The sequence below is a fragment of the Pogoniulus pusillus genome, chromosome 6, assembly GCF_015220805.1.
Source record: "Pogoniulus pusillus isolate bPogPus1 chromosome 6, bPogPus1.pri, whole genome shotgun sequence".
NCBI classification, from domain to species: domain Eukaryota; kingdom Metazoa; phylum Chordata; class Aves; order Piciformes; family Lybiidae; genus Pogoniulus; species Pogoniulus pusillus.
This window is the reverse complement of record NC_087269.1, coordinates 38,388,196-38,415,936: the sequence shown is the minus strand read 5'-3', so window position 1 is coordinate 38,415,936 and position 27,741 is coordinate 38,388,196. Positions and strand designations below refer to the sequence as shown.

General features: G+C 44.5%; 1 long non-coding RNA gene across 2 annotated transcripts; it reads left to right on the top strand.

Moving 5' to 3' along the window:
* Window positions 1-19,970: 19,970 nt before the first annotated feature.
* On the top strand, window positions 19,971-27,481 carry LOC135176542 (uncharacterized). Of its 2 annotated transcripts, none has more exons than XR_010302709.1 (3): window positions 19,971-20,064; window positions 20,157-20,285; window positions 26,498-27,481. It is a non-coding gene; the product is annotated as an uncharacterized LOC135176542 (long non-coding RNA). The 2 variants fall into 2 exon arrangements; XR_010302710.1 differs by lacking the exon at window positions 26,498-27,481 and adding an exon at window positions 21,298-21,478.
* Window positions 27,482-27,741: the final 260 nt, after the last annotated feature.

The following is a 27,741-nucleotide window of genomic DNA, read 5'->3' as shown; positions in this document are numbered from 1 at the left end:
AAAATAAACGTGTCCACCACCTCTCTGGACATTCTGTTCCAGTACACCAACACCCTTAAAATAAACATGTTCCTCCTGCTATTTAGATGGAACTTCACATGTTCAAGTTTGTGCCCATCACCTCTTGTCCTGTCACTGAGCACTACTGAAAAAGACTGGTTGCAGCCACACTATTTCCCTTGACTTGAGGTGGAATGATAAATCACAATACATATTCTTCATTCCCTGGATCAGACTCCTTCACCTTTTCTGCCACTCACAGCGCTTTCAAACATCATTAATCATGTCATGAAAGAAGTTCACTGCATATGTCTTGCTATGCTCATGGTTACTTTTCTAGGCTTGTTACATTTATCTTCTCCTAGTTCAAATTATAAAAGGAGATGAAAGAGCAAGCATTAAGGATGCCTCTTCTAAAAGGTTTCTTCTATCTCCACATGTTCTGCCATCACATTTTTCTACCTGGGAGAAGAGGAGATAATTATAATCACAGAATTGGAAAACAACTCTACTTCCTAACTGCCACCCTGGGGAGCATTTAAGCACCACTTAGCCACAGGTTAAGCATCACTGACTCTACTATAAAGTTTAAGTTCAGTTTGCTTTGAATAAGTAGAGGATTTGCTCTCATGGAAGGACTTTGAGGGCAATCATCTCTTCAGGGACTTCACTTAGTATGACTGTTTGTCACCTGAACTGCCTGCAAAAACTTGTTCAGCAGTTGAGCTGCTGAAGAGTTCAATAATTTAAAAATGGAAAAGATGTACCAAATTATCTAGGTAATTTCCTGAATATGGGTTTGACTTCATTTGCTGTGTCTGAAGCAAAGCAGTGCCCAACACTTCCCTTGGGACCCATCGTAATGAATCTCATTGCCAGAGAATTTTCCCTTATATTCAACCTAATTTTTCCCTGCCTTAATTTAATCCCATTACTTCTGCTTATGCTCCCTCTTGCTAGACTAAATAATTCAGTGTCAGTAATTAGGTACAATTATAGATGCATCAGTTAATGTTCATTGGCGTGGCTACAATGCTGTGGGAGGCTCCATAAGACCTGGTTGATTTTGTGGCATTCCAAGAACACAGATGGGGAGGTTCACTCATCTGGTCCCTTCCAGACTTTCTTCCCATTCCCACTTTTGTTCTATGTATAGCTGAAGTTGCTGGATAGAGTAATGGAGATATTCCTAACGGATTTTCATTGCTCTGGTGACACTGAACTCCTCTGTCACACCATGCCTAACTCACTGAGGCCCATTTAGGTGAATATTTAACAAGATTTATCACCGAAGCATGTGTGGATATAACAGCACAGACATATAAAATTATCATTAGTTATTAGAATCATAGAATGGGTCGAGTTGGAAGGGACCTTAAAGATCCTCTAGTTCCAAACCCCCTGCCATTGGCAGAGACACTTTTCACTAGATCAGGTTGCTCAAGGTCTTGCCCAACCTGGCCTGAACAGCTCCAGGATTCACACAACTTCCCTGGCCAACCTGTTCCAGTGTCTCAACACTCTCACAGTCAAGAATTTTCTTCCTAATACCCAGTCCAAATCTCCCCTCCTCCAGCTTAAAGCCATTGCCCCTCATAAGAAGTCCCTCACCAGTTTTATTCTAGGCCCCCATCAGCTCCTGCTGCTATAAGGTCTCCCCAAAGTCTTCTCTTCTTGAGGCTGAACAAACTTAACTCCTGCAGCCTGTCCTCCTATGGGAGACAGCCCTCTGCTCATCTCCATGGCCCTCCTCTGGGGATTAGAATATTAGAAATACTGAACTATTAGAAGCAATAAAATATTACAAATACTTTAGTTGGTATGAACCAGACTGATGTGTTAAAAAGAGAGCAGCAGTGCAAGTCCAGCTCACATCACTGTACCATAAACTGCTTTGCTGCATTTTGGCTCTCTTGAGCTCAAATGGGATACTGGCTTCTCTGTTTAAGGCTTGTTTCCTCTATCAAATGACAACACACTGTTGCTTGTTTCCTCTAGCAGTTACTCTAGTATGATGTATGTTGTAACTGCTGAACACTCAGCTGGAAGAGATTGACTGCAGCAGATTTCTTAGATATATGTGATGCACAGATGTTCTAAGAAGCTAATTTGCATGCTTGCCCAACTCCACCTATTGTATTGACTTGCAATTCTTCTGATCTCTTGGCCACAAGGATAATAACAAAAAATCTTGACCTGCAGTTTCCTGAAGTTTGGTTTGATGGGTCAGTGGATGAACCACGTGCAGCTGGTGGAGGCAGAGAGAATTCAATAGCATCATAGAATCACAGATTGGTTTGGGTTTGAAGGGACCTCTGAAGCTCATCTAGTCCAAACCTTCCTGCTGTCAGCAGGGACATCTGCAACTAGAGCAGGTTGCTCAGAGTCCCATCCCACCTGACCTGGAATGGTTCCAGGAATGGGTCATCTACTGCTTCTCTGGACAACCTGAGCTATTTTCTCACCACCCTCAGTGTAAAACATTTATTTCTTCCATCTATTCTAAATCTCACCTTTTTTACCCATCACCCCTTGTCCTGTCTCAACAGACCTGCTTAGAGGTCTGTCCCCAGCTTTCTCCTCAGGCCCTTTAAGTACTGAAAGGCCACAAAATGTTCTTCCTGAAGCCTTCTCTTGTCTAAGCTGAACAGCCCAAACTTTCTCAGACTGTTCTCACTACAGGGGTCTCCAGCCCTCTGATCATTGTTGCAGCCTTCTCTGGACTTGATCCAACAAGTTCATGCCCTTGTGCTGTGATCAGTCAGCAATTCAGCATCCTTTCTAGATAGGAAGTATCCTCCCCAGTGTAACATCAGAGCTGAAAGAAGTGGTAGTACCCAGTTAGACAATGACAGCACTCACTAGTGTCTTCCCTGGTTCCATAGCTATAAATGCACCACCATCATCTCCTCACAGCCAGACACTGCCTTCACGTTGGACAGCCCTTAAGAAGTAACAAAATTCTCTGCTTCCTACTCATTTTGGACAGCATGAAATTGTTTGCTGAAATTTTACTCAGGATAGCAGTTCATTTCAGTGGGAGGGTTGCAGGAGAAGCTTTGAGTAGGGTTGTCCTCAAAACTACAAAATCTGCAGTTATTTTCTAGCATTGTCCCTGGGAAAAAACCAACAACAAACCTCTAGGATCATCAAGTCCAACCATGCCCACTAAACCATGTCGCAAAGAGAAATGTCTACATGTCTTTTGACCACCTTCAGGAATGACTCCACCACCTCCCTGGGAATCTTGTTCCAATGCCTGGCCACCCTTTTAGTAAAGAAGTTTCCCCTAATATCCATGGTTTGAGATGTATCAGACACAGATCATAGAATCAAGCAGGTTGGAAGAGACCTCCAAGATCAGCCAGTCCAACCTAGCACCCAGCCCTAGCCAGTCAACTAGACCATGGCACTAAGTGCCTCATCCAGACTTTTCTTGAAACACCTCCAGGGATGGTGACTCCACCACCTCCCTGAGCAGCCCATTCCAATGCCAATCACTCTCTCTGGCAACAACTTCCTCCTAACATCCAGCCTAGACTTCCCCTGGCACAACTTGAGACTGTTAATTTTAAGCACATTCTCCTCTCCTTCTAGTTAGGCTACATCTGGAGTGTTGTGTCCAGTCCTGGACTTCCCAGTTCAAGAGGGACCAGGAACTACCAGAGAGAGCCTGGTGGAGCCTACAAAGAGATCAATGGGACTGGAGAATCTCTGTGAATAGTAAAGGTTGAGAGACCTGGGGCTGTTCAGCCTGGAGAAGAGAGACTGGGAGGAGATCTTCTCAATACTCAGTGAGAGCTAAAGGGTGAGGAGGATAGGGCTGGGCTCTCTTCAGTGATGCCCAATGATAGAACAAGGCACAATGGGTACAAACTAGATCCCAGACAGTTTCACTTGAACTTAATGAACAGCATTTTTACGTTGAGGGTGCTGGAGTCCTGGCCCCAGCTACCCAGAGAGATTGTGGAGTCTCCTATTCTGGAGGGATTCTAAACCCACATGGACATTGTGATCCTGGCCAAGCTGCTGTGGGTGCCTCTGCTTTAGCTGGGGGTTGGACTAGATGATCTCCAGAGGTCAATTCCAATCCCTAACATTCTGGGATAATGACAGTCTCCCTGTCCTTGGAGGAGAGGTGACAAGGTGCTTAAACCTAATGCATTTGAAAATAATTAATCATCTCTTACATCTGGCTGAGTTCAAGGAAACTTAAATTGCTTTTTGTCATTATCAGTGAAAGTGTTCATTGCAGTTTTGAGAAGAGACAAATCTAGGACAGTGGATGGATTTGCTGGGGGTTTTGCTGACATTTGAATAAATTAAAAATATATTCTGAACACTTGGACAAATCAGCCACAAAATGTCCAGAAAAATGAAGACAACCAGAGAAGACATTTGGGCTTGGTCCTTCAGTCAAGAGTCATAGAATTATTTCATTTGGAAAATACCTTTAAAATTGTCAAGTCCCACCACTCTCTAAGTCTGTCAAGGCTGGTGCTAAATCATGTCAGAGAATCATAGAGTCAAACAGGTTGGAAGTCAACCAGACCATGGCACCAAGTGCCTCATCCAGTCTTGTCTTGAACACCTCCAGGGACGGTGACTCCACCACCTCCCTGGGCAGCCCATTCCAATGGCAAATCACTTTCCTTCAGCACCACATCTGCCTCTTAAATAGCTCCAGGGATGTGGATTCAAACACCTGGGCAGCCTGTTCCAGTGTTGAGGCTCTGTCCCTGGAGGTGTTTAAGGCCAGGCTGGATGAGGCTCTGGCCAGCCTGATCTAAGGTAGGGGGGGGTGGAACTAGGTGATCCTTTTGGTCCCTTCCAACCCTGACTGATACTATGATTCTATGATTATTCACCATCTCTGGAGGTGTTTGAAAGAGTCAGAGATGTGGCACTGAGGAACATGGTTCAGCACCAGACTTGGTAGAGTTAGAGAATGGTTGGACTCAATGATCTTAAAGGTCTTTTCTAACTGAAATGATTCTGTCATTCTATGATAGAACACAGGCAGGTGAGGCAGACAGTCCTGAACTCCACTGCTATTTGCACAGAAATAAAACTGCAACATGAAACCTATGCATCACATTAAACTTAGCTTCCTTTTGAATAGCAGATCATAAAACTAAAGATTTATCAATATGCAGTAAGATATATCTCACTGCAGCAGGTATGGATTTAGACATTAAGATCACTGGGTAATCAAAAGGAAGATCAGTGTCTAAAGAGCATTAAAATGTCTGTATGATATTAAGAATGGCAGGGGGGAAAACAGATGAAGGCTCAAGAACTGGCAGTGCTTTGTTCCCATTATAACTACAGCTTCAACATTGGCTTGAAGGGAATGAGGACATCTTGAAGCATGGATATAAAATCACTTCTTTGTACTGCTAAACTAGACCACCAGAAACTGGTTCTTCTTCATCTGTAACAAATGTCTAGCACACCTTGAGTACTGTGTCCAGTTCTGGGCCTCTCTATTCAAGAGAGATGCTGAGGTGCTGGAACATGTCCAGAGAAGGGCAACGAAGCTGGTGAGGGGCCTGGAACACAAACCCTATGAAGAGAGGATGAGGGAGCTGGGGGTGTTTAGCCTGGAGAAGAGGAGGCTCAGGGCAGACCTCATTGCTGTCTACAACTACCTGAAGGGAAATTGTAGCCAGGTGGGGGTTGGTCTCTTCTGCCAGGCAAGCAGCAACAGAACAAGGAGACACAGTCTCAAGTTGTGCCAGGGTAAGTCTAGGCTGGATGTTAGGAGGAAGTTCTTCACAGAGAGAGTGATTGGCATTGGAATGGGCTGCCCAGGAAGGTGGTGGAGTCACTGTCCCTGGAGATGTTCAATAAAAGCCTGGCTGAGGCACTTAGTGCCATGGTCTAGTTGACTGGCTAGGGCTGGGTGCTAGGTTGGACTGGATGATCTTGGAGGTCTCTTCCAACTGGGTTGATTCTATCATTCAATGATTCTATACTGGCCAAAGGAGAACATTCACATTGCTTTGAGAGCATTTTACAGCTAATGTAGCACAGAATCAAGAGTTCAAACTTATGGTCATTAAAGATGTGCTTTTTATCACTAGTAAACAATAAGTTGAGAAAATGCAAGAGGAATACCTGTCAAGTCCTGATATGGCCATACCTGCTTCTGGCAGATCTCCACCATTTAGATATTGATCAGCATTGATAACAAAGTGTGCTAGTTTGAAGCTAGCTAGAATGTTTTGGTGAGAAGAACTAGATCATAGGCTGTGAAAGGAAAACAGGAGTGATGTTTAATTCACTCATAGGCTTGCTGAGAGGTATAAGAGCAAGAATCCAAACTTAGATAAGGGAGTCTTCTTCTGCTGCTGGGGAGCTCGGAGCTGCATTTTTTTCTCTCTCTAGCCTCTCTGCCATCTCTCTGATTAATCCACTTTGCTTCCTAACCCCCTTGCCCAATCTCCATTCTTCTGTGGGACTGGGGTAAGGTTGAGAGGGTGGGGAGAAGGTGGAAGGGTGGTTGGGAGTCCCCCTTGGGGACTCAGGTTTCTGGGAGGGCTGTTGTGTTTCTGTATTACCTTTTACCTTGTATATTTCTGTATATGGATGTATATATTGCAAATCTCTGCTTGTATATTGTGCTAAGCTGTAAATAATAAGCTTCATTCAATTTCCAGAGCTGGCTGAGTCTAGTCTGGGTGATTTCCAAAGTGGGGAGGGGGTGGGTAATATCCAAACTGTCACACAAAGTAAAAATGCTGTGGCCCAAGGAGGAAAACACTCATAGACATCTTTGTCCTACCTTATACCAGCTTCTTTAGAGCATAATGTTCTTTCCCAGCAAATGATTTTTTTAAGTAGCTGTGGTAATACATAACCCATCCTTCCCCACAAGTGTATTCTATCCTTATACCTTCCTTGCAAACATCTCTTGTATCAAAACAAGTAGTGAAAGAAATAACAGTGAGGCTCCCAATAGTTTCTTTGCAGCACACACAGGGTTTTTTTGGTGCTTCACTGATTGCAACAGGATTTTGTGTGGGCAGGAGTGGAATTTGATTGTGAACCCCCTCAGATTAATAGGAATAGTAATTACATGATAATTATTACAGCCTGTAACTCTGACTACACGCCAGTAGCCTCACCTAAGATGTGGATTCATTTTATTACCTACTTCACAGGCTCCAGTTACCAGAGAAAGAATAAATCCTCTTCTGAAGAAATAATCACAGAGTTTAACCTTTCTTAAGTGTCCAAAATGGATTTATTTACAATCCAGTTATTCCTTTTCTCCTATCGTCAGAGATTTCATTTCACAGCCGTGCCCATCACCCAGCAGCAGTAGATAAGGGGTCCCTTTGACAGAGCTCCTGTCATGGAGAAGGACCAGGCTCTGTGATAGCAGCACTATGTAATTCCACTGTAAAGGGACAGTGCTCATCTGCCAGCAGCTTAGTGAGAGCAGCAGTCAGACCCCAGGAATGCCTACCATGTAAATCACTTCCATTTTGGAAGTGTGGGTTGGTTTGTTTTGCTTTTTTCATTCTCTGTACAGAATTACAAAAGCTCATTATGGAAATGAAAACACACACTTAATGATGAGCTTTTTCAAATTAAGCTATGCACCATCAGGGGTGGTGTGCAACACACCAAGTACCATCAGCAGCTTTTTGGGTATCCTTGCCCAGAAATGGCAATCAGAGCTGTTGTCTCCACTGTCACTTCTCTAGAAGTGCAATGAAAGAAATATGGGAAAAGACCAGAGCTACAAAGCAGAAACAACAAACCTGTTCAGTTTTGGATCTCTCTCTACAGGAAAGACATTGAAGTGTATCCAGAGAAGGGCAACAAAGCCGAGGAAGGGTCTGGAGAAAAGGTCTGGTGAGGACTGGCTGAGGGAACAGACATTTGGTCTGGAGTAGAGGAGGCTGAGGTGCTGGAACGTGTCCAGAGAAGGGCAACGAAGCTGGTGAAGGGCCTGGAACACAAACCCTATGAGGAGAGGCTGAGGGAGCTGGGGGTGTTTAGCCTGCAGAAGAGGAGGCTCAGGGGGGACCTCATTGCTGTCTACAACTACCTGAAGGGAGGTTGTAGCCAGGTGGGGGTTGATCTCTTCTCCCAGGCAACCAGCAATAGAACAAGGGGACAGTTTCAAGTTGTGCTGGGGGAAGTCTAGGCTGGATGTTAGGAGGAAGTTGTTGGCAGAGAGAGTGATTGGCATTGGAATGGGCTGCCCAGGGAGGTGGTGGAGTCACCATCCCTGGAGGTGTTCAAGAAAAGCTTGGCTGAGGCACTTAGTGCCATGGTCTGGTTGACTGGCTAGGGCTGGGTGCTAGGTTGGCCTGGATGATCTTGGAGGTCTCTTCCAACCCGGTTGATTCTATGATGGGAGACCTTCTGGCTCTTTACAACTCCCTGAAAGGAGGCTGAAGTGAGGTGAGCTCAGTTTCTTCTCCCCAACTTTATCAGGTGATAAAAGAAGAGGAAATGTCCTGAAGCTGTGCCAGAGGAGGTTTAGGTTGGACATTAGGAAAAATGTCTTTCTTGCACGAGTGGTCAGGCATTGGAGCAGGCTGCCCAAGGGCGTGGTGCAGTCACTGTCCCTGGCAGTGTTCAAGAAATATGTGGGCATGATGCTTTGGGACTTGATTTAATGGCCATGATGGTGTTAGATTGGCAGTTGGACCTGATGGATGATCTTAGAGGTCTTTTCCAGCCCAAACAATTCTGTAACTCTGGGATTCCTGAAACTGGAACAGAAACTGTTTAGACACAGGTGCAACATATATTTTTAAACCTGCTAGTGGAAATGTGCTTTAGTTGTAGGACCATCTGATGGTTTTCCTTCACCTCAGCCAATGTTTTTACTTTGCCTACAGCATTTTCTTAATCACCTCTGATAATGATTTGATTTGACATTTATTTGGTGCCAAAAATATATATATATATCTAAAACTGACTTATCTGCAATCCTTATTCTACTTCTAACATTTCTGCAGCTCTCATTTCTCTGTCATGCCTTATGAAAGTATAACCTTACTCAAAATGAACACATGTTCTCATCTATCCATACCAATATATTTTCAACAAAAGAGAAGAAATTGAAGTTATCTTTATAAACTAAGCAGGGAAATCCAGTCTAGCAGATAAGCTCATAAAACTCAGCCATGCATCCAAAATCTTCATGGGTCGTTTAATAATTAACTTGATTCTAAAAAGCTGGTTGATGTTGTTTTTTTGCATCAAGGGCTTGTGCTTATTATAGGCATGGGTTAGTGTGTTTGTTTATTTAGCAGTGTTTTAGCAGAGGACTATCACACTAGGACAGAATCTGTGTTTCTGAGTCTTCCTTGTGCAAAAGGAATCATCCCTGTGCCTGAAATCCTTCACAATCGTGTGGTTTAAAGGCAGAATTAAAGCTCTAACACATGGTTTGATACTGCCATGTGCCTCGAACACAAGAGAGACATAGACCTGCTGGAGCAGGTCCAATGGAGGGCCACCAAGATGATCAGAGGGCTGGAGAACCTATTCTACTTAAGACAGTCTGAAAGAATTGGGGCTGTTCAGCCTGGAAAAAGGAAGGCCTGGGGAGACCTTAGGGCTATATTTCAATATCTGAAGAGGACCTACAGAAAGGCAGGGAAAGGACTGTTTAGAAGGGCTTGTAGTGATAGGATAAGGGGCAATGGTCTGAAACTGGAGCAGGGTTTGCTTAGGTTGGACACTGGGAGGAAGTTCTTTATAGTGAGGGAGGTGAAATAGTGCAACAGGTTGCCCAGGGATGTGGTTGAGGCCCTGTTCCTGGAAACATACAAGATCAGACAGGTTGTGGCCCCGGGCAGCCTGATCTATTTGAGGGTGTCCCTGCTTACTGCAGTGGGGTTGGACAAGATGACCTTTGAGGGCCCCTTCCAACCCAGTGCAATCCGTGAATCCATGACATGGCTAGAAGAACATTGTTTGGGATCCACCACAAGCTGCATTGATAGGAATAACAGGTGAAAGAGAACAGAGTGAATAACATGATTCTGGGGCAAATTCTTTCCCAGTGTTTCAGTTAATGAGGCCAGGGGAAAAGCACAGTTAGGAAAATTGTAACAAACAGGTATTGAAGAGAACTTAACTAAAAAACCCAACCCAAAGCAAACAAAACAAACCAAAAAACATCCAACCAAACCCAGGCATTTGATGCTGTGTCTCTATTTCTGCTTTCCCTGTCTCTGAGGTGAGCTCTCTCCTGCTGCACACAGGAATAATCTGAAGTTCTCTGCTGATGCATCTCCTGCTGACCATGGCTGGAGAGCAGCCTCAAGTGATTGCTCCCTTTTCATTACAATTTCTCCCCAACTTTCTCCTTCCAAGACTGTTCTGGAGTCCTGGATACCCCAAAATCCCTCTCCCTCCATGGTTTGAACGGGAGAGGAAAGGCACAAAAAACCTGTTTCCCTCCTCCTGCCCTGCAGGCATTAAGAGGGGGAGCACAGGGCCCTTCTGGCAGGAGGGGTGCCCGTGCAGTGCCCGTGCTGGGATCGCACTGGGCATTGGCTGTGCTCTTCATGCCCAGGCAGTGCTAACTGTGCTCTTTGTCTAGGATAGGGATAAATATTGGGGTGCTTCCCACCTTGGGGTGCCTACCTTAGAGCTCTCCCCCACCTGGATAGTTCCTGCAGAGAGTCCTCTGGCACTGTGAAAGACAAGCTCCTGAGGGACGGGACTGGACCGAACCAGACCATCCCTGGTTAGGATGGCTCCCCACCAGCAGCACTCTTTGGGCAAGCTTAATAGGGAAGCTGCTGAAAGGCCTGGAACACAAACCCTATAAGGAGAGGCTGAGGGAGCTGGGGATGTTTAGCCTGGAGAAGAGGAGGCTCGGGGGGACCTCATTGCTGTCTACAACTACCTGAAGGGAGGTTGTAGCCAGGTGGGGGCTGGTCTCTTCTGCCAGGCAACCAGCAATAGAACAAGGGGACACAGTCTCAAGTTGTGCTGAGGGAAGTCTAGGCTGGATGTTAGGAGGAAGTTCTTCACAGAGAGATTGATTTGCATTGGAATGGGCTGCCCAGGAAGGTGGTGGAATTGCTGCCCCTGGAGGTGTTCAATAAAAGCCTGGATGAGGCACTTAGTGCCATGGTCTAGCTGATTGGACACGGCTGGGTGCTAGGTTGGACTGGATGATCTTGGAGGTCTCTTCCAACCTGGTTGAATCTATTATTCTATTCTATGATTCACTGGGTGACCACAACCAGTGACTCCTGTGGACTGTACATGTTGGTAAGGAATGGCTGGTGAAAGGGGTTAGAAGTACATTCTGTGCCCAAATAAACAGTGGAGTTTATGTCATGGCTAAATATGTGACAGTGCAATGTGATTTGGAAGTTTCAGGCTTGATGTGAAATGATAGAATGAATGTGTGTTGTCCCAGGAGACCATGTCACAGCCATGGCTAAGGAAACAATGAGCTGTGTTTTGAAGAATTCTCATCCCTCCTTTTAATTCCATGTGGAAAGAAAAGCAACCCCCTTCCAGAGATGATTCCCTTCCCAGAAGCTGTTTACATAAGAAAAATGCATCAGGAATCAAATTCCAGGGGAACTTTTTATTCTGATGGGGATTTTTCTTCTAGTTTAGTAAGCAAGAGGAACTCTATATCTATCATGCAGAAGTTATATAAATACTGGTCAAAATGAGGAAGGAATGCCTTCAAAAGCCCATAATTGAATCTCACACATAATTGCATGCTCACTGAACCCCAGGCTCATGTACTGCTGCCTGGCATCTGCAAAAGAGCTCAGCCTTTTGGATTCTTGGCAGAGGGGGCCCCGCAGTGCTGCTGCATCTCACACATCAACCTAAGAGCCTCTGCAAAGCACTAAAGAAAACCTTTGCCAAATGAAAAATAATCTCACCCCAGCAGCATGGGCAGCAGGTAGGAGAGGATTCTGCCCCTCTGCTCTGCTCTGCTCAGACCCCATCTGCAGTGCTGGGGCCAGCTCTGGAGTCCTCAGCACAGGAGAGACATGGCCCTGTTGGAGAGGGTCATGGAGATTGTCAGGAAGATAGAACTACTCTCTGATGAAGACAGGCTGAAAGACTTGGGGTTGTTCAACCTGCTGAAGAAAACTCTCCAGTGAGACCTTCTTGCAGCTGCCCAGTACTTAACGGGGGCCTTTAAGAAAGATGACAAGGGACTTTTTACAAGGGTATGTATTGATAGGGATAATAACTTTCAACTGAAAAATGCTAGATCCAGATTAGATATCATGAAGAAGTTCTTCACTGTGGAGGTGGTAAAACACTGGCCCAGGTTGCCCAGAGAAGATGTGGGTGGCCCATGCCTTGAAGTGTTCAAGGTCCAGCTGAAAGGGGCTTTAAGCAACCTGTTCTAGTGGAAGGTGACCCTTAAATTAATTATTTAAATGAATTATTTATTTGGAGTAATATCCATGTATGTTGATAGTTTTGTTGGTTCTTGCAGACAGTTGCATATTCACCAAGCCATACCTACGTTCACAGCTGCCACAGCTTCTCCACTGAGATATGTTTTTTCCAGGCCTGTAGTCTATGTACATTTCATGTGCTGCTTGTTTAAATTATTTCCACACATCCATTCCTGTCACTTTCCAATACACCAATGTGTAAATGCCCCATACTGGAAGGAACCTCAACAGAATCACAGAGTGGTAGGAGTTGGAAGGGGCCTCTGTAAATCATCTAGCCCAGCAGCCCTGCAAATGCAAGGTCACCCGGAGCAGGTTGCCCAGGATCACAATATCCTTGTCAGTTTGGGATCTCTTGGGAGAAGGAGGCTCCACAACCCCTCTGGGCAGCCTGCTCTAGGGCCCCACTATCCTCAAAGTGAAGGTATTGGTTTTTCCTTCTCTGTTCCAAGTTCTGCCTGTTGCCCCTTGTCCTGTTGCTGGACACCACTGAAAAGAGTCTGGTCCCATATTTGCCTTCCACCATTTAGGTATTAATCAGCACTGAGAAAATCCCCTCTCAGCCTGCTCTTCTCCAGGCTAAACAGCCTCAGGTCTCTCAGCCTTTCCTCCTCAGAGACAGTCCAGGTTCCTCAGCATCTTTAAAGCCTGACCTCATCCCTTCCCCTCCAGCCAAGCCCACAGCAGCATGCACAGCCCTGCCTGCCTGCTGCAAGCTGAGCACCTCCTAGAGCATCCCAGGAGGAAACCTGTTCCCCATATACCCAGGAAGGGAACACCATATTGCACATCAAGTGATTTCTAAGCAAAAAAAGTATCATTAGAAGAAGTTTCTTTTCAATTCTGGCTGTCTAAGCCTTCAGAATTTTAACTTTGTTCCTCTTTTTAAAGTAATAAAACAAAAAGAGTGTTTTAAGGTTATATCATTTGACAGCAGGGGAATAGGCAAGAGGCAGAGCAAAAAGTTATGATCTCTTTTTTCTTCAGTGTCCCAGATAATGTGCTTTCATATTGCTGACAATTTCTACAAGGCTTTTCTTCTGTGTTTCTTGGGAATGGGCAAAGGAACATCACATACAGAGGAAGGACTCCATCATCATCATCTTAGCCTTCTTCCAGCTCTTTGTTTCATGTTCTCATTGTGTAACATAGATACTGCAAAATGAGTCGAGGGCTTCAGGCTGCCTCTATCTGTTATAACTCTTAGGAGAATCTGGTAGGGCCTAATGTACCTCATTTTATGAGAAATGCTGAAAGGATTTTTTTTTCTCTGCTGCATCCATAATCATTTTATTTTCCTGAGCATCAACTGAATCACAGAATCATAGAATGAGGAGAGGCTGAGGCAGCTGGGGTTGTTTAGCCTGGAGAAGAGGAGGCTCAGGGGGGACCTCATTGCTGTCTACAACCTGAAGGGAGGTTGTAGCCAGGTGGCAACAGAACAAGGGGACAGAGTCTCAAGTTGTGCCAGGGGAGGTCTAGGCTGGATGTTAGGAGGAAGTTGTTGCCAGAGAGAGTGATTGGCATTGGAATGGGCTGCCCAGGGAGGTGGTGGAGTCACCATCCCTGGAGGTGTTCAAGCAAAGCCTGCATGAGGCACTTAGTGCCATGGTCTAGTTGACTGGTGAGGGCTGGGTGCTAGGTTGGCCTGGATGATCTTGGAGGTCAGAGTGAAATTGTGAAGTAACATTAAAATTACTATTTCTTTTCCCTCTGTGCAGCCAATATTACATGGTCTGGTTGGGAGAACCTTTCCCCTTAGGTTTAGGAAATATAATCTTCATCACTCTGTGATATGTTTCTGGTTGCTTTGAGGGGAACACATACAAATTATTTTAGTTTTTGTGCTGTGAAATAATTTTGCTTAACTCCATAACATCAGCCAAAGACAAGAATAGGCAGAGTCCTTGTGTGTAAAAAGAACTGAAGCTTGATGACTCAAACGTGTACATTAGAGATTCTCTGGCAAGTTTCTGGTTCATGTATCTTTCATTCAGTGGAGTGTTAGTGGTCTGTTCCCCTTCCAGGAAATGGGAGAGGAAAACACAGGAGCCACCTTAAAAAGCAAGGTAAGGGGAGATTAAATACTTTATGAATTGGCCTCCATATTTGCTAAGAAGTAAATTATTTCTTACATCTTAAGCTAAAATAAAAGCTGAGTGGGGGAGTAGAGCTGGTGAGACTTTGACAGCTGTTCCACTGCTGCTCTGCTGTGTTTCTATCTGCTGTCTTTAAGCACTGCTTCAACTTCACTGAGTGCCCATGCTCCCAGGAAATTCACAGATGTTTCCAGTCTTGCCCACTGGCAGGGATGCAGTGACCAAGCTCCAACAGCACCCACCTGGCCAAGATTTGCATGTCCTGCTATGGGCTTGACTGGAGAGGAAGGAATGGAGTTGGAGGCCTTTACATAGAATAATTTGGGTTGGAAGACACCTTTAAGATAAGTCCAACTGTTAACCTAGCACTGCCAGGTCACCACTAAACTCTGTCCCTCAGCACCACATCTACATGGCTTTTCAATCACAGTATCACAGTACCAACAAGGTTGGAAGAGACCTCATAGATCATCAAGTCCAACCCTCTACCACAGAGCTCAAGGCTAGACCATGGCACCAAGTGCCATGTCCAATCCTGCCTTGAACAGCTCCAGGGACGGTGACTCCACCACCTCCCCAGGCAGCCCATTCCAGTGTCCAATGACTCTCTCAGGGAAGAACTTTCTCCTCACCTCCAGCCTAAATCTCCCCTCCAGGAATTTCACCACTGCCCTGGGCAGCCTATTCCAGGCCTTGACAACTCTTTCAGGGAAGAAATTGTTCCTAATAAATCTCTCCTGGTACATCTTGGGACCTTTTCTTCATGCCTTACTACCTGTTCCTCGGGCGCAGAGCCTGCCCCCCACCTCACTCCAACCTACCTGAAGGGAGTTGTAGAGACAAGGTCTCTTCTCAGCCTCCTTTTCTGCAGACTGAACAACCCCAGTTATGTTCCTTAGTGTTCCCAGCTGGCAGTAACCACAGTTCCCTCAGCTGCTTGTCACTAGACCTATTGTCCAGACCCTTCACTATCTTTGCTGCCCTTCTCTAGACCTGCTCCAGCACCTCAATGTCCTTCTTGTAGTGCATGGCTCACATCTGAATGCAGTACTTAGGTATGGTATCACTGGTGCTAGCTACAGAGAGTGCATGGCTCATATCTGAATGCAGTACTTAGGTATGGTATCACTGGTGCTAGCTATAGAGAGGACAGTCCCCATCTCCATTTCACAAAAGGTTCTGAAACCACTCCTGGAGTAGAAGAGAGAGAAGGTGCAATTTCCAGCATCCTTATGCAGCAGAAATGCATGGCCAGTCTTGTGATTCATTCCCAAGTTGTGCTGGGGAGAAGTCTAGGCTGGATGTTAGGAGGAAGTTCTTGACAGAGAGAGTGATTGGCATTGGAATGGGCTGCCCAGGGAGGTGGTGGAGTCACTGTCCCTGGAGGTGTTCAAGACAAGACTGGATGAGGCACTTAGTGCCATGGTCTACGTGACTGGCTAGGGCTGGGTGCTAGGTTGGCCTGGCTGATCTTGGAGGTCTCTTCCAACCTGCTTGATTCTATGATTCTATGCTTTGATTCATTATATCTGATGATTGAACATTATGCCTTCATGCAACATCTTGCCTTCATGCTGGAAGAGTGCATTATCTTCTGATCAAAGCCATACCCCAAGCCTCTATGGGAGGTAGGAGTTAAGAGCAAACTCAGGTACAAAGATCTCAGTACTCAGAGCTCATCAGCTGTTGACATGACACAGTCATAGCTGCTGGTATGGCCTCTCATGGTAGGTAATTGTGTGTTTAGGCAAGTGCTGGGCACAATGAATGAATACACTGTAAGTTTTGCAGTTGTTCAGGAAAAGATGTGCTCAACCTTACCACCCTATCTGTATGCAGAAGAGGTTGAAAATTAATTATTGTTAAAGGAAAGGAAGGAATCAACAGGAAGGAGTTGAACTGTAGATAAGGTGAATAGATGCATATGCAACATAGAAGCAGAGCAATGCTGTAGTAAGGAAAACAGATTTGCTGTCCCTTCACTTCTCCTCTGAGATTTTGCCCATCATTACAGAGGTTTATTGTTAATGTTGGAGCTCATCAGAAGAAATTCATTGTGACTTTTGCAATGGTTTTATTTCTAACACTGTTCTTTAGTTGAAGACTAAGGTTAGACATAATATTTCAAATAGAATCATATCATAGAATCATAGAATCAATCAGGTTGGAAGAGACCTGCAAGATCATCCAGTCCAACCTAGCACCCAGCCCTGTCCAGTCATCTAGACCATGGCACTAAGTGCCTCAGCCAGTCTTGAACACCAAGGATGGCAACTCCACCACCTCCCTGGGCAGCCCATTCCAATGCCAATCACTCTCTCTGGCAACAACTTCCTTCTAGCATCCAGCCTAGACTTCCCCTGGCACAACTAAAGACTGTGTTCCCTTGTTCTGTTTCTGATTGCCTGGGAGAAGAGACCAACCCCCACCTGGCTAGAGCCTCCCTTCAGGTAGTTGTAGAGAGCAATGAGGTCAGCCCTGAGCCTTCTCTTCTCCAGGTTGGATAACCCCAGCTCCCTCAGCCTCTCCATATAGAGTTTGTGTTCCAGGCCCTTCACCAGCCTTGTTGCTAAGGTGTTTTGCTCTGAGTGTGGGTTTAAAAGCTAAAAATGTCTATGGAATAAATGTACAGTGTGAGAGTTTCACTGATCCTGCTGTCTGATTGCAGATGAGCTGTACCCCTGAAGGAGAGAAGGGATCCGAGCTTTCTGGGTAGGCAGCCTCAATGAGGTTCATACCCTTGCAAGGGCAAAAACTCTGCAAGGCAGTATGACTGCAAACTTCTCAGCAATGCTGACTGCATTTGGTGAAGAAGATCTGAGTTAGGCATTTGATTAAAAAAAAAAAAGTAATTCTCTTAATCCTTTCAAATGAGAAGGAATCTTCACAATATATATAAAAAAAAAGAAAATAAAAAAGGCACATTGCTCTCCACATGATACCCAAAACCATCTGCCATCTCCTGGGGGCTTGAGGAGAAAGAAAGAAGCAGCTCATGAAATATAAAATCACCCTTGAATCCGTATTAATAACTACAGCTCTTTTTTTCCAGTGGGCTCCGCTGTACTCTTCACCCCATGATTTACACTGCTGCTTTGGCTTCCCAGCACTCTGAGACAGCAAAGGAGATGTTAAAAGCCCTGTGGCAGAGCAGTTGTCCTTCCTTTTTTTTCCATGCAGGAGTAAATCAGTAGCCGGGGCAAGTCTGGAGACATCACAGGGTTTGCTGCAGCAGGAGAGGATGTATGGTAGGGCTGGTGCTGTCCTGTAACTTGTATGGTGGAGACCTTCCCTGTCCAAATCCAAATCCATCCTATTTTACATTTGGATTCTTCTGTTGAGTCCATCCCTCAGCAACTTCCAGTTTTCAGTGAGGCAAGTTTAGATGTAGATGTGCTGTTACACTTTCCCTCCTGAGACTCTCTTAGTCATTTCTTACCTCTAGGGAAGCTTTTTGTCTCCAGAGGTTTAGCCAAACCCAAGAGAAATTAATAAGTATATACTTCCTCCTCATTTAATTTTGTTGTACTAAAATATCCACAGATGTGGAGCTGTGTGTCCTACATGTCACATCCTGCTTCTGCTTGGATAAAGTTTGCCCTTAGGGACTCCCAGGAAATCTGTTTTAAAATTACCAAGCCTGCCATCCTCTGAAATGACGTAGTTTGTGAGTTCCAAATTGGTAAGAAACTTCAGCTGCAATTAAGCTAAGGGTAAAAAAGCTACTTTGAAACTATCCAGATTAAGCTCTCTTGAACTTCTGCCCTTTTCCATTTGGGGCAAAACTGCTTCTATTCATGACATGAACAGGAAGGAGCAGCTGTGCCTTTCGCAGAGTTCCAGCATGGTGGGGGTTGGAAGGAACCTCTAGAGGTCATCTAGTCCAATTGCCTTGCTAAAGCAGGGTCACCCACAGCAGGTTGTTCAGGATTGAAATGTCCAGGTGGGTTTGGAAGCTCTCCAGAGAAGGAGATTCCACAACCTCTCTGGTCAGCCTGCTCCAGGGCTCCAGCACTCTCACAGGAAAGATTTTTTTCCTTCTGTTCAGATAGAACCTTCTGAATTCCTGTCTGTGGCCATTGCTTCTTCTCCTGTCACTGGGTACCACTGACAAAACTCTGGCTCCATCCTCTTGCCTCTTATCCTTTAGCTCTTGCTGAGCATTGAGAAGATTCCCTCTCAGTCTCTGCTTTTCCAGGATAAACAGCCCCAGCAGTCTGCTCTTTTCCAGCATAAACAGCCCCAGGTCTCTCACCCTTTCCTTCTCACAGAGATGCTCCTGCCCTTCAACATCCATCCATTGGAACACTCTCTGGTAGTTCCCTGCCTCTTTTGAACTGGAGAGCTGTCTTGATCTTAAGTTGGGAAAGAGATGCAGTTCTTTTGAACATTCCCATGAGTGAAATTAAGACACAAGTGAGGTCATATATCAAGATAAGACTATTTATTAGAGAGAGAATGGAGCAAACAAGAGAAAGAAAGAAAGAAAGAAAGAAAGAAAGAAAGAAAGAAAGAAAGAAAGAAAGAAAGAAAGAAAGAAAGAAAGAAAGAAAGAAAGAAAGAAAGAAAGAAAGAAAGAAGAAGAAAGAAGAGAAAGAAAGAAAGAGAGAAAGCGAGAAAGAAAGAAGAGAAAAGAAAGAAAGAAAGAAAGAAAGAAAGAAAGAAAGAAAGTAGAAGGAAAGAGAGAAAGAGAGAAAGATAGAGAGAAAGAAAGAAAGAAAGAAAGAAAGAAAGAAAGAAAGAAAGAAAGAAAGAAAGAAAGAAAGAAAGAAAGAAAGAAAGTAGAAGGAAAGAGAGAAAGAGAGAAAGAGAGAAAGATAGAGAGAAAGAAAGAAAGAAAGAAAGAAAGAAAGAAAGAAAGAAAGAAAGAAAGAAAGAAAGAAAGAAAGAAAGAAAGAAAGAGAGAAAGAAAGAGAGAAAGAAAGAAAGAAAGAGAGAAAGAAAGAGAGAAAGAAAGAAAGAAAGAAAGAAAGAAAGAAAGAAAGAAAGAAAGAAGAAGGAAAGAGAGAAAGAGAGAAAGAAAGAAAGAAAGAAAGAAAGAAAGAAAGAAAGAAAGAAAGAAAGAAAGAAAGAAAGAAAGAAAGAAAGAAAGAAAGAAAGAAAGAAAGAAAGAAAGAAAGTAGAAGGAAAGAAAGAGAAAGAAAGGAGAGAGAACGAAAGAAAAGGGAGAGAGAACGAAAGAAAAGAGAAAGAGAATGGAGAGAGTGCGAGAGACACTGATAAACAAAACAGAGAAACAAGGAAAAGGAAAGGGAGAGAGAAAGAGAGAGAGAATGGAAAAGGAGAGGGAGAGAGATCATTACAACCCTCTGGTCCTTCTTTGGTGGTGGAGACAGAGAGATGTTCCTCAGCTGCTGCCTCCAGCCTGAGATGTCCCAGGTGATGCTATTTTGTAAGGAAATAAATACACCTCACTTACCTCTGGTGAGGCCAAGCATGGCAGAACTAAGTACATACTCTGGAGCACTCTTACTCTCCTTCATACCTTGCAGTCTTCTTTTCTTCTCCTCTCCTTAACTGAAGGTCAAATAAAGCATCAGGTAGGTTTTATTTTCTGATTCAAGTGAATGATATAAAGGATCAGGCTGTGTGATCACAGACTTTCTATTTCATGTCTGCTTTGCCTGCTTAGGTAAGCCCCAGAGACTGTCTGTACACCCTGAGATGAGCATGCAGGTCTGTGGGTGCAACCACAGCATCATCTGATCATCGCTGCTGTGTGAAGGCTCCATCCAGACCCACTTTCTGATTTCCATTTTGGGTAAGTACTCGTGCACATTTCACAGAAGGAATGATCTATAGTCACCTTGTGTTCCTGCCTGTCATCAATGACCAAAGCATACACTTCTAACAGTCTGGATGGCAGCAAAGGATGTCAAATACTTTAAATGGTTAAATGGTTGGACTGCATCATCTCAAAGATCATTTCCAACCTAAACTATGATTCTATGACAAGAAAATATTACAGCCTTTTTATTTTGAAGGTAGTGAGGCACAGGAACCGATTGCCCAGGAGAGGATGAGGGAGCTGGAGTTGGTTTAGCCTGGAGAAGAGGAGGCTCAGGGCAGCCCTCATTGCTGTCTACAACTACCTGAAGGGAGGTTGCAGACGGGGAGGATTGGTCTCTTCTCCCAGGCAGCCACCAATAGAACAAGGGGACACAGTCTCAAGTTGTGCCGGGGTTGGTCTAGGCTGGATGTTAGGAGGAAGTTGTTGGCAGAGAGAGTGATTGGCATTGGAATGGGCTGCCCAGGGAGGTGGTGGAGGCACTGTGCCTGGAGGTTTTCAAGAAAAGCCTGGATGAGGCACTTAGTGCCATGGTCTAGTTGACTGTCTAGGGCTGGGTGCTAGATTGGACTGGATAATCTTGGAGGTCTCTTCCAACCTAGTTGATTCTATGATTCCCTCTAAGTGTTCAAGGCCAGGTTGGGTGGGGATTTGAGCATCAAGGTCTAGTGAAAGGTGTCCCTGCTTATGCCAAGTGGCTTAGAACAAGATGATCTTTAAGGTCCCTTCCAACCCAAACCATTCTACAATTCTGTGATTTGTTCCTCTCATAATCTTGTGTATCTATAGGAAGACAGCAGAATAATGAAGATGTAGCCCATTAAACAAAAGCTGTACCCCTGTTGCCAGGCACAGGAAATGTGGGATTTCCCTGGATTGCTGAGCACAATGTGGGATAGCCTAGCTATGAATGTAGAAGAATATTATTAGACACTCCACTTTTGACACTTTTTTCACCCCACTTTTTGCACCCTGCCTTCCCCAGTTCAGTGTGACAGAGTTTCTGCTAAGTCTGATGTACAAGCAAATTCATCCCAAGGAATGGAGACTGCAGTGAGGTGTCCTGCCCAGCAGGTATCCTTTCACCTGACAGATATTTGCCCAATATTATCACAAAGTACTTAAAGATGACAAAGGATCAATCACGCTGATGCATATAGCCCATGACAGCACCATTTGTAACCGGGCACTAAGGTGCCAGGTGGAAAATGGGAGGAAGAAGAGATGGAGAATTACAAGTGGCAGGTGTAGGAAGAGAATTTTCAGGGAATACTACAGCTGAACCTTGTTGAAATGTGATGGAATTGTGATTTAGTTGTAACAGACCAGGACAGAGATGCTCAAATCAAAGGTCAAAGTGGGGCAATGCCACAATATAAGAGAGGTACAATCAATAGCTGCAGCTTCATTTTAAGAAAGGAAAAGCCTAAATAACTTATAGCAGAGAAATAATCTCCTTTCAGCCCCCAAAGTCACAATTAAATAGTAGCTTGGCCATATCGGAGAGCATAGCACAACTGAAAACGTTTGTTATGAAACTGTGACTGAACCCATTACTTGAGAAGCAAACATCCTGCCCTGTATCAGCAGCAGTGTCATCAGCAGGACCAGGGAAGTGACTGTTCCCCTGCACTCAGCACCACTGGTGAGGCCACATCTCAAATGCTGGGTTGTTTTTGGCCTCTCACTCCAAGAAAGATGTTGAGGTTCTGGAGCAGGTCCATAGAAGGGCTGAGGGGTTTTTTACTCTGCAGAAGGGAGACCCCACAGTCTGCATCTCCTTGAAGAGGTTGAAACAAGATGTGGGTTGGTCTCTGCTCCAGAGTAACAAGTGATAGGACAAAAGGAAATGGCCTCAAGATGTCCCAGGGGAGGTTTAGGTTGGACATTAGGAACAATTTCTTCACTGAAACTGTTGTAAAGCCCTGGAACAGGCTGCATAGGGCCATGGTGGAGTCCCTGTCCCTGGAGGGATTGAAATGCCATGTTGATGTGGTGCTGAGGGACATGCTTTAGTGGTGACCTGGCAGTGCTGGGTTAATGGTTGGACTTTATGATCTTTTAAAAGTGTGTTCCAACCAAAATGATTCTTTGATTCCTGATTCCCTACTGAGTCAAACCCCTATACATAACAGCTCTCTCAGTTCTCCATTTCTCAGAAGGGGAAATAAATAACAGAAGCCTCTAGTTCAGACAATTCAGGTTCTGTGTCTACTACAGCTGGACATACTGGCTTCAAAAACACAGTGAGGTTCTCTGTGGACATTATAACCTTGTGAGATGCTGTTTCAGCATAAATTTGGTGAAACAACACAAGCTGAAGCCTGTAATCATATATATCCTGCATGGTGAAAATGGGTTGTTGTCTTGGATTTAGTTGAACCTGCTGCTGCTACTCATACCGTGCTGCAGTCATGCCAGCTTCCAAAAATACCCCCCAAAAACCAACCAACCAAGCACAAAAAGTGCTGAGTGGAGAAAAGTATCATGGGGCTTGAACTTCAGACTGCAATATGGGGAGGCTTTCTGTTCCACTTGCTGCTGCTGAGTTCCAAGTTCTTGGGTGTTGGTCTTTTCTGCTGGGATGACAACAGGACAAGGAGGGATGGAGGGTAGTTTTCTGGCTTGGGCTGTTGACTCGCTCACTTCTGCTTGCTGCTGCTTTGTGCTGTGCTTTTTCTGCAAATAGGCTAAGGTAATTACTCATTTTTGACCCATAAACTCTCTTCTTATCTCACTTGCTTTTTTTTTCCCCCTCAATCCTTAGCACTTGTGTGTTACTTTTCCCTCACTGCTGTGTTGGAAAAATGGGCAGCTTAACCCACTGGTTCTGTTTGACCCATTTGGTGCTGATTCAAACCATTACAGTTGTTCATGGAATCATAGAATCAAGAAGGTTGGAAGAGACCTCCAAGATCATCCAGTCCAACCTAGCACCCAGCCCTAGCCAGTCATCTAGACCATGGCACTAAGTGCCTCAGCCAGGCTTTGCTTCAACACCTCGAGGGACGGTGACTCCACCACCTCCCTGGGCAGCCCATTCCAATGCCAATCACTCTCTCTGGCAACAACTTCCTCCTAACATCCAGCCTAGACTTCCCCCAGTACAACTTGAGACTGTGTCCCCTTGTTCTATTGCTGCTTGCCTGGGAGAAGAGACCAACCCCCACCTGGCTACAACCTCCCTTCAGGTAGCTGTAGACAGCAATGAGGTCTGCCCTGAGCCTCCTCTTCCCCAGGCTAAACAACCTCAGCTCCCTCAGCCTCTCCTCATAGGGTTTGTGTTCCAGGCCTCCCACCAGCTTCGTTGCTCTTCTCTGGACACATCTCAGTATCTCAACATCTCTCTTGAATTGTTGACCCTAAGGGCTGGTCCTTTCCCTAACTGCCAAAGGTGACATCTCTAGCACTACTCTTAGAAGAGCCTTATGTGATAAGCATTGATCTGCTGCTGTATGTTCTCCAATAATTCAGTCTTTGGTAGCTGCCCACTATTATCATCCAATTTCCTGCTAGGATGACCAACTGTAGCTGCATTGTATCTTTTTCTTGCCATCTATGAATCTGTGCTGCTTTTCATGTTGTATTTTTTAACCTGATTAACAAGCTTGAGCTCTACATTTGTATTATCTTGTCTAACACTTGCTTCTGTCACATCAATCAAGTCACTTAAGGTCTAACACAGAGCAGATTATTCTCCTCAGCATTATTTACTTGTAGCACTTTTCATCCCTGCTGCACTTTGTGACATATTTTGTTCCAAAGGTTACATGGATAGCCTGTTTCAAGAAGTAGTGTTTTAAGAGCTACTTGAACATGGTGCCAGCTGCCTAATATTTTATTTAGATTTTAATAACAACAGCAGACAACTGTTTCTTCCTTCCCCTGATGTCAGGAACACCCAAGTGTATGATCAGTTCTGCTGACACCCAGGTACAGGCACAATGTGAAGGTAGGGCAGGTGATTTATGTATTGTCAGTGACAAGCAAAACACTTTTATTTTGAATTGGTTGAGTCATTTCCCCCTACAAACTGGACATAGAAAGGAATAAGCTTGTGATGACAATTGTGATGACAATGATTAAAGCATACCCTAAATTAAGCCTCGTGATGGTTAGAGGCAAGGAAATAGCATGGAAAAGGCAAAATAAATGTCCTAATGGCCATAAATATATATATACATGTTAGGAATCCTTCTCTTCTTACCCAAATATGTGATGTGCAACTTTATAACATAGTCTAACATCCAATGCCATAAATAAAAACAATTCATAGGATCACAGAGTTGTGTTGGTTGGAAAATACTTCTAAGATCACTGAGTCCCACTGTCAATCCAATGCTGCCGTGGCCATTAAACCATGTCTCAAAGTGCCATGCCCACACATTTCCTAGATACCTCTAGGGGTGGTGATTCCACCTCCATGGGCAACCTATTCCAATGCCTGATAGTTCTGAATGCTTCTCCTTCTTTCATTTTCAAATTACAATGGAACAAAAGCAATGTAATCACTTTATCTTGTTTTAAAATCAAGTCATTGTGATCAATGTCACCTCACACAATATCAAACTAATTCTCAAGTAAATGACATGACAACTGAAAGGTCACCAAAGTTACTGGTATTGGCCAAGGTGCAATACACAGGGAGGAGTTAGAGCCTGGACATGGAGCTTGCATGACCTCAGGAGTGATTCTTTTACAGGCAATGGAAATTGTCATATGGGTGTTTATTTATTTATCTAACTGAGATGGATTTAATCTGCTTTGATGTGTAGACCATGAGAGCAGACTGAGAAGGGATCTTCTCAATGCTCATCAATAGCTAAAGAGCGGGTGTCAAGATGATGGGAGGCAGGCTCTTTTCATTGGTGCTCAGTGACAGGACAAGTAGCAGTAGGCACAAACTGGAGTCCAGGAGAAATGTTTTTGCTGGGAGGGTGCAGAGCACCTGCCCAGAGAAGTTAAGGAGCCTCCTTTTTCTGGAGAGATTCCAGCCTGCTGTGAGTGACCCTGCTTTAGCATGGGGGTGGACTGGATGATCTCCAGAGATCCCTTGCAACACAATGCATTCTGTGATTCTATGGGACAACTCAGATAGTTGAATAAGATAGTTTTGAGAATGGGCATCTCAAATATCTAACTTTGATCCTCCTGCTCCATTTCATTGATCCCCCCCCAGACCCAAATTTTCTAAACCACAATATTAATTCAGCAGAAAGAAAAGCAACTGAGAGCAGCTGTATCTGAATCTCTGCAGTCATTTTGTCATGGACTAGAAGCAGAACAACATGAGCTACACTACCAGCCCTACTTTCTCTGCAGGAACAGTAGTCCTCTGCCACCCCATCTGCACAGCTCATCCTTTTCTCAGTGACAGGGCTGCCTTTGTTCTCTAGGGGAAAACACAGAGGCATTTTATCCTGCTGGGATCTGGAATACTCTGTGAATTGTTTCAGAAAGAGTAAACTTCTTCAAAAGATTCTAAACAGGAGACTTCTGTATTTTTTTTTCAGTGCCTCTAAGTGAATTTCAGAGCCTGTAATGAAAAATGCTTGTCAGAGATAGGAAAGGCAGGTATTTTCAGGCAAAAAAAGTTTGACAGAAAAGCTTAAATACGATAATCACTGGCTGAATTCACTTGAAGCTTCATGTGAGAGCAGCAAGATTGAAGCTCTTCTTATCTCTTTGTTTTAGAGTGCTTGGTAGTTTTAGTGTTTATGGCTGATCCTCTCTGGAGGATAAAGATCTCCACATTTTCTATTCAAAATGCTATAAGTGTTAGAGGTTTTAAAGGATTTCTATCCTTTAAAAGGCAAACACAAGCTGGAAAACATGGAAGTGACTCTCGTTTTATGGCAGCCATGTACACTGGAAGCGTTCACAAGGTGTTTATAAATTCATAGAATAGGTTGGATTGGAAGGGACCTTAAAGAGCATCCAGTTCCAACCTCCCTGCCATGAGACGGGACATCTTAACTAGACCAGGTTGCTCAATGTCTCTGAACCAGTAGGGCTCCAGTGAGGGGGCTTCCAAAACCTCCCTGGGCAATGTCTTACTAGTCTTACTGTAAAGAACTTCTCCCTGCTATCCAGTCTGAATCTCCTCTCTTCCAGCTTCAATCCATTTCCCCCTGTCCTACAACTTACAAGCTCTTGTAAAAAGTCCCTTCCTGGCTTTCTTGCAGGCCCCCTTCAGGCACTGGAAGGCCTCTATAAGATCTGCCCAGAACCTTTTATCCTTCAGGCTGCAAAGCCCCAACTCCCTCTCCCATAGTGGAGGTACAGCAGTCCCCTGATCATCTGTGTTGCCTCCTCTGGGCCTGTTCCAGGACTTCAATGACAAGGAGCCATTGCTTTTCCGTAGTGATGCATCAGGGTTTCAATCACAAGCAGAGTTATCTGGCTCATGCCTCCTCAAGGAAATCATTACCCATCCCTTTCCCTTCTCTCTGTCTCTCTGGTTTTGGTAACAATACCCACTCCAAGCACCGTGGGGTCAGGAGGTGCCCATTCACATTGTGACTGTTGAAGACAAACAAGGAGCCATCGCTTCCCAGGTGGCTTTCGGGAGGCTTGAAAAGACTTTTGGCTGATGCAGCAATTAAATAACTGCAGTTGAAGGAGACCTTGGTATCATAAAAAGTGCTCACTACTAGTTGCATTTTCTGCCTGAGGGACTCTGTTTTTGAGAAGGTGACAAACTGGATGAAGCAACATCCCTGACTGTGCCCATGGAGCACCTATAAGTGGGAAAAAACCTGCATGTCATCAGCATTTCAAACAAAACAAAAGTTACCACTTCATGAATTCAGAGTGATCTATTTTCCTGCTGCTTAATGCTTTATTGGATCTGCACAGCCCCCTGCAGATAAGCACAGAAACGCTGCACTGGAAGATCTTTCATAGCTCTGAATGTTAATCTGTTTAGAAAACAGATTCAGAATTCAGAGGCAGAAATATCTGGCATGGAGTACCTGCAGTTATTAGTTTTTTGGCTGAAATAATTTGTTATTTAAATGTTTAAATGCATGTTAAATATTGCAAGTTCCACTGCAAGAGAAAAAGAGCTTAGTCTCCAGTCACTGGAGTTTGTATACATTGATTACACACTGAGACACCAATTTGTGAGCATGTTATTCTTTCACAGGGTGAGCTAGAGAGTGAGTTGGAAGGCAACAGGGATTTTTTTTTTGTCCAGTGTAAGTGTAGAACTAGAAAATAAGGCTGTGCCCCTTGGCCATCCCCGACCATCCACATTGGGACACACTATACAACACTAGGCAGGTTGCTGATTGCAGAATCTCAGGTTGGAAGAGACCTCTGGAGTTCATCTAGTCCAACCCCTTCCCCTCCCCCAAGTGATGCAGGGTCACCCACAGTGGCTTGCCTAGGATCACAATGTCCAGGTGGGGTTGGAATCTCTCCAGAG